This window comes from Desmodus rotundus, chromosome 10 (assembly GCF_022682495.2).
Source record: "Desmodus rotundus isolate HL8 chromosome 10, HLdesRot8A.1, whole genome shotgun sequence".
In the NCBI taxonomy this organism is placed as follows: Eukaryota; Metazoa; Chordata; class Mammalia; order Chiroptera; family Phyllostomidae; genus Desmodus; species Desmodus rotundus.
The window spans coordinates 62,498,392-62,505,932 of NC_071396.1; the positions used below are offsets into that span (position 1 = coordinate 62,498,392).

At 41.6% G+C, this 7,541-nt stretch overlaps 1 pseudogene; it reads right to left on the reverse strand.

The window, feature by feature from the left end:
- Positions 1-6,141: 6,141 nt before the first annotated feature.
- On the reverse strand, positions 6,142-7,315 carry LOC112322627 (coiled-coil domain-containing protein 34 pseudogene; annotated as a pseudogene).
- Between the last annotated feature and the right edge of the window lie 226 nt (positions 7,316-7,541).

Consider the following 7,541-nt stretch of genomic DNA (forward strand, 5'->3'; position numbering starts at 1 on the left):
AGTATAGGGGGTTATAACTCCCTGTGAGATAAACTGTCCCACACTACGATACTAGTGGACACTTGCTGCCCCTGGCTGTTCCTAGATTCAGTTATACAGCAGCTTCAAGGACTGTCCCACAGACAATCACCAGTATTCAACAATGCCAACTCAAAGACTATTATCTCAAATTGGCTCTTTGTTCTCTGTGTGGCTCCCCTTGGCCTTTACTACTGCTCCTGGGACTGCACTTCCTAAAAAATAGAGCACTTCACTTTTGCCCAGGCTGTGCTTTATGAGACTTCTGGGGAAAAACAAGTACATGCCTTTGATTAAGGCTTGGTCTCCCCATTTTCAAAATGAGCTAATAACATCTACCTCAAAATGTTACTTTGAAGATTAAGTACATATTATTTAGATGACAGTATTTTGTGTAGTGTAATTTTACTGTATATGACTGTTCTCCCCACCAGTTCTCTCTTTCAGGCCCAATTTTGAATAGTACAATTGTCAGGACTTTCTACTACCTATTATGTTCTAACCCCCAGGAAAGAACTCCTCTTGCTTGCCTTGGACCAACTGTGTTTCTGCAATTTTATTTCTTCATTTTCCTACTTAGCTGATCCACTGCAACTAAATCAAATATGCCTACCACCAATCAATGACAATTGATGACAATTTCAATGTCATTGATGTATCGTTATTCATGTCAAGTAATACTTGGGACAGGTCTCTCCATTGAAGCCTATGACGTTTGAGAAGCCTTTCTAATTGCCATGCTCCATTCTGACATCCTTGTCAAGTAAAGCGATCTCATTTTATTTCCAAATCACTTATGATGGGCTGAAGTGGGATTTTCTATATCAGCAAATGACCAAACAAATTAAAAAGATGTACATTTATAATTAAACTGGAACTGAAATATAATACTGATTTTTTTTTACCACATTAAATGTATATACCCATCAGGTTTTTTGGTTGCAATCTTAAACACAGGCAAAATTTAATGGAGAGTGGGGTTCACAGAATCAGTGAGAGGCTGGAGTATCTGGTTTGGAAAATAGGCAGGAACCAATGGTATTTTGGAAGCAACAGAAACTGCAGCAAAGTTTAAACCATAGGAATGGTCTGGTCCACACAAAGCCTCTTTCGTTGTGTATTATACACTGACAAGTCAAACCCTGGGAAGATACCACGTGTCTATTAATCAGGGTAGGCTAAGTTAAGCTGCAGTCACAATATAACTCTGAAACATCAGTGAATTGATATATGAGTATATATTTCTTGCTTACTCAGTCTTCTTCTGGTGACTATACTTCCTGGTAAATTTGCAGTTAGCCAGTGACCAATTCTGCCCAATGGTCCATGAAAAAAAAAAAAGACATATATGTCAGTTGCAGACTGAAGCAATGAAAAGTCCCTGTGCAGCCCTCTAGCTTTCTCTTAACCTCCTGAGGCAACCTAGAAGTCATGTATTGATGTAACAGAGCCACATGGTGTAGGTGGACTGAATCCCTGAGTCCCTACATTGAAAAAAATATGTCCTAGATAGCTGCTAAACCTGAAGAAGACTGAGTAAGCAGGAACATATAGTCTTGTATTAATTCACTGAGATCTTTCTTTCTAATATCATTCTCAAAGCACACAGGAAGAACTGAAAGAGCTCCCATGGTCAAAGCTGAAACAATTAGAGCAATAAAATGAATAAAGTATTTTTTTTTACTGTTCATATTTTTTTAATTTTTAAAAATGTATTTATTGATTATGCTATTACAGTTGTCCCATTTCCCGCCCCCCTCACTCCACTCCATCCTGTCCACCCCTCCCTCCCACATTCCCCCCCTATAGTTCATGTCCATGGGTCATACTTATAAGTTCTTTGGCTTCTACATTTCCTACACTATTCTTACCCTCCCCCTGTCTATTTTCCACCTATCATCTATGCTACTTATTCTCTGTACCTTTCCCCCCCTCTCCCCCTCCCACTCCCCTATTGACAACCCTCCATGTGATCTCCATCTCTATGGTTCTGTTCCTGTTCTAGTTGTTTGCCTAGTTTGCTCTTGTTTTTGTTTTAGGTGTGGTCGTTAATAACTGTGAGTTTGCTGTCATTTTTACTGTTCCTATTTTTTATCTTCTTTTTCTTAGGTAACTCCCTTTAACATTTCATATAATAAGGGCTTGGTGATGATGAACTTCTTTAACTTGACCTTATCTGAGAAGCTCTTTATCTTCCCTTCCATTCCTAATGATAGCTTTGCTGGATACAGTAATCTTGGATGTAGGTCCTTGCCTTTCATGACTTGGAATACTTCTTGCCAGCCCCTTCTTGCCTGTAAGGTCTCTTTGGAGAAATCAGCTGACAGTCTTATGGGAAGTCCTTTGTAGGTAACTGTCTCCTTTTCTCTTGCTGCTGCTAAGATTCTCTCCTGTTTAATCTTAGGTAATGTAATTATGATGTGCCTTGGTGTGTTCCTCCTTGGGTTCAGCTTCTTTGGGACTCTCTGAGCTTCCTGGACTTCCTGGAAGTCTATTTCCTTTGCCAGATTAGGGAAGTTCTCCTTCATTATTTGTTCAAATAAGTTTTCAATTTTCTGTTCTTCCTCTTCTCCTTCTGGCACCCCTATAATTCGGATGTTGGAACGTTTCAATATGTCCTGGAGGTTCCTAAGCCTCTCCTCATTTTTCCGAATTCTTGTTTCTTCATTCTTTTCTGGTTGGATGTTTCTTTCTTCCTTCTGGTCCACACCGTTGATTTGAGTCCCAGTTTCCTTCGCATCACTATTGGTTCCCTGTACATTTTCCTTTGTTTCTCTTAGCATAGGCTTCATTTTTTCATCTGGTTTTCGAACAGATTCAATCAATTCTGTGAGCATCTTGATAACCAGTGTTTTGAACTGTGCATCTGATAGGCTGGCTTTCTCTTCCTCACTTAGTTGTATTTTTTCTGGAGGTTTGAAGTGTTCTGTCATTTGGGCCTTTTTTTTTTTTTTTTGTCTTGGCGCATCTGTTACTTTAAGGGGCGGAGCCTTAGGTGTTCCCTGGGGCAGGGTAACTCTGGTTGCTGCGCTGTGACCTGAGCTGTGACACTGAACGTGGGGGAGGGGCTGAGAGGGAGCAATGGTGCTAACTCCCCTCTCCACTGGATTTCAGTCACTCCCTCTGCTACCCACAATCAAACTGGGCCCCTCTGGTGCTGGTTCCTGAGTGGGTGGGCCTGTGCACGCCCCATGCCCCTGTGGGTCTCTCCAACAACCCCTCCTGTGAGGCTGGGAGTCTCTCCTGCTGCCGCCCCAACCCCCACGGGCGCTTTCAATCAGAGGTTTGAGGCTTCATTTCCCCATGCTGGAGCCCTGGGATGCACCGTCTGCTTCGCTCCCTGCCATTGCTCCAGTTGATCTGTGTGCAAATGTCGGGCCGCGGGGTGCTACCCGCCACTCTGCCTGCCCTGTTCTCTGCCACTCTGAGTCCGGCCCTCTCGGTTTATCTGTGCGCCAATGTGGGGCCACAGGGTCTGCCTGTGATCAAGACTGCCTGACCCCGTTCGTCCCACACTCTGCCAGTCTCGGTCCTGCCCTGGCAACGCGAGTCCTCTCCGCCCCTCCTGCCCATCTCCGCCCCTCCTACCAGTCTGGATGAATGTTTATTTTTTATTTCCTTGGTGTCAGACTTCCTTGCCGTTCGATTTTCCGTCAGTTCTGGTTATGCGAGGAGACGCAGTGTGTCTACCTATGCCGCTATCTTGGTTCTCCATGAATAAAGTATTAGATTATAAACCAAAGCATAAGATTCATGCATGTCATACATATTCTTAAATTATTAAAAAGTAAATAAATAAACCCTGACTGGTGCGGCTCAGTTGGTTGCGTGTCATCCTGAAAAGCAAAAGTTTGCTGGTTCCATTCCCGGTCAGGGCACATGCTTAGGTTGCATGTTCAGTCCCCTGTCAGAGTGTATATGAGAGGCAATGGATGGATGTCTCTCTCTTATATCAATGTTTCTCTCCCTCTCTTTCTCCCTCCCTTCCCCCTCTCTAAAAATAAATAAATAAAATATTTTAAAAACAAAAAAAGAAAAGTAAATAAATAAGAGAGAATAGACAACTCTTTTTTTTTTACAGGATTCCAAATAATTTATATAGATACTCCATTCTCAAAAAGGTAGAGCACAACTTTCCAAACCTTCACTGAGGGCTGCATGTGGAGACTTCCTTTAAAAGGGTGTAATATAGCAAGGAGGGAAAAAGCAACTTTATAGAGGAGAAACATGACAAGCAATACTTCAGCCAGGTGATCAAAGACAACATCTACAGTGATGTCATGTTGGTAACATGTAACCTTGATATGATATGATTAGAATATCACTTCACATCTGTGATCTTCCTGTCCAAAACACATAACCCCAGTCTACTCATGAGACAAATATCAAACTGGCTATTACTAATCTCCCTGCCTAACCCAACTTTCAGGCCCCAACAAAGCTGTTTCCAGTGCTTTCCCATACCAATGGCCTTTCTTGGCTCATGGTTCAGACTTTCCTATAATTTTCCAAACAAGCAGCATCTGGTCTCTATGTGCCCTGTACCTCTCACTAAGTGGTCCCAGACTCAACAGCCAGCTTTAGTTTGCAGCTTGGCTTTTCCTGGGCACGTTCAAGTTCAGCACTAGTAGTAGCCATCTGAAGATTGTTTTGTAGCTTATAACAAGAGACCATGGACAGAACACAGGCAGCAGGTGACCTTGGCCTGAACCTCTCTGGAGGTTCCAGAGCCAGTGCACCCAGTGAACAGCTTAAGACCACATCAAAGCATCACCCAACCACCTCCACAAGTGACACACTCAAGGGGTGGACTCAGTGGACACCAGAGCCCAGCTAAAATAAGTCCCTGCACAGCCAGTCCTGGCAGCCAATTGGCCTGGAGGTAAGTGCCTCCCATTGACATGCCAACAGCAATCAAGGTTCAACCACAATAGGAGGGTGTACAGAGCCCACACAGGACTGGGGGTGTGCACCTGGAGTGCCCTGCTTGGGTGAACAAGGAAGCTGTGCCACTGGACCCTATAGGACACCTACTACATTAGGCCACTCTGCCAAGCCTGGGAAATGTAGCAGCTCTACCTAATACATAGAAACAAACACAGGAAAGCTGCCAAAGTGAGGAGGAAAAAAACACCTCCCAAATGAAAGAACAGAACAAAACTCCAGAGAAAGAACAAATTAAAATGAAAACAAGCAATCTACTGGGTGTACAGTTCAAAACACTGGTTCTAAGGATGCTCAAGGAACTTAGTGAAAATATCAACAGCATAAAAATGGACATCAAAGAAAAGAAGTAGTCATAAATGAAGAATACATTAACTAAAATGAATAATTTATAGAGAATCAACAGTGGAGTTGAAACTGAGAATCAACTCAGCAATCCTGAATATAAGGAGAAAAAAAAAAACAACCCACCCAATCAGAACAGGTAAAAGAAAAAAGAAAAAAAAAGATCCCAAAACCATGAGAATAGTGTAAAGGAACCTCCAGGACAACTTCACACATACCAACATTCGCATAATGGGGGTGCTGGAAGGAGAAGAAAGACAGCAAGAAATTGAAAACCTATTTGGAAAACATAATGACAGAAAACTTCCCTAACTGGGTGAAAGATAGAGACATACAAGTCCAAGAAGCACAGAGAGTCCTAAACAAGATCAATCCAAGGAGGCCCACACAAGACACAGCATAATTAAAATGCAAAAGGTAAAATGCAAAGAGAGAATCTTAAAAGCAGCAAGAGAAAAGCAGTTAGCAGCCTACAGGGGAGTTTCCATAAGACTGTCAGCTGATGTCTCAACAGAAACATTGCAGGCCAGATGGAATTGGCAAGAAACATTCAAAGTGATGAAAAACAGGGACTTATAGCCAAGATTACTCTACCCAGGAAAGCTATCATTTAGAATCAAAGGACAGGTAAAGAGCTCCCAGACAAGAAAGAGCTGAAAGGAGTTCATTACCACCAAACCAGTATTACTTGAAATATTAGAGGGTCTTGTTTAAGAAGAAAAGATAAAAAAATATGAGCAATAAAATGGCAATAAATACATATCTATCAACAATTAAATCTAAAAAACAACATAAACAAGCAGAGAAGTAAAAGCATGTTATTTCACACATCTACTATCTTTGTGTTCTGCACAGAGTTCCAAAGCCAAGATTCCTTCTGGCTTTATGAATTACCAAGATGATGATCCGTGTGACTGACTTATCACAAGACTTTTAGTGTTCTCCCCTGATAGATCATTAGCTTCTTTGGGAAGAAGCTTATGAATTGGTTTCCAGGGAACTGGATTAGAAAAGGCTAGTTCGGGATAACAATTTGCACTGTAAAAACATGCAAATTTTCTATTGGCATAATGATAGATCTTTGCAGCTGGATGAGGTTTATTTTTTTTATTTTCCAACCATTCTTTAAACTTTTTTCTGCTCTCCCCCCATCCCATAATTCAGCTTGCCATTGTTTTTCCTTTTCTTTCTTCTTACATGCTTCAGCATTTTTTTTTTATTTAACCATCCTTGATATTTTTTCTTTTGCTTTTTCTTGGAAATGTTCTTTCTCCAGTTCCTTTGCTGCTTTTTCCTCCAATACTTTATTAATTTTATTCCCTTTCTTTTCTGTTAGTTCTTTTTCTGAACCCATTGCTTGTGCTTTTCTTCAGCAACTATCTTTCTTTTTTCAAGTTCTTCCATTTCTTTTTTTCTTATCTGTTGATTTAATTCCTCTAGATCTTCGTGTTGCAGAAGGTCACACTCTTTTTCTTTGCCAATAAATCAAACTTCCCATGTTGTCAGGCTACTTACTGATAAGTGCACCTATTTCCGTTCCACTTAGTTATCTTTGGATTCAATCACACTGGTACACCCCTGGAACTCCATTCTTCTCAGGCTCATTCCCTTGGCCTCTGAGTTGTGGGCATCTTTATCCATGTCTTTCTCATCTTCCCTGTCACTATTGTCATCATTAAACAGGAAGCTCTGGTGGCGAAGGGGAGGAAACAGTGACATGGTGGAATTGCTGAAGCTCAGTGGCAAAGATGGTGAGTATATTGTCTGCCCCTAGCCCCTGTCCTCACACATCTGCTGAGGACACAGAAAAAGCCCGAGGAATGTGGAGACCAGCCCCCCATTGCTGCGTTGCCCATATCTGGCCCACCAAGTTCAAACCTGCAGAGCCTAAAACAAAATATTCACTGTTCATGAAGTGTCCAATAGTTAAAAAAATTTTAAGCAGATAAAAGGTGGAATTTCACACTTTTACAAGAGCTTCGTGAGACATAACTGTCTTGCTGTACATGTTTGAAAGATTATTCTCAAAGGGGCAATTAGATGTTACAAATGGAGTCTTTTCTTCATTTCCTAATCAGTGCTGCCCAGTGGAAAATACTAAACCATCAATTGTCACATGCATCAAGTGCCTAATGAATGTAATTTGGCAAAGTTGCTTGAGTTAGTTACATTGAGTGGTCTTCCTTGATGACAGAGAGACTGCTACAGCCAGCAGGGAAGCTCTGGCTCAAAGA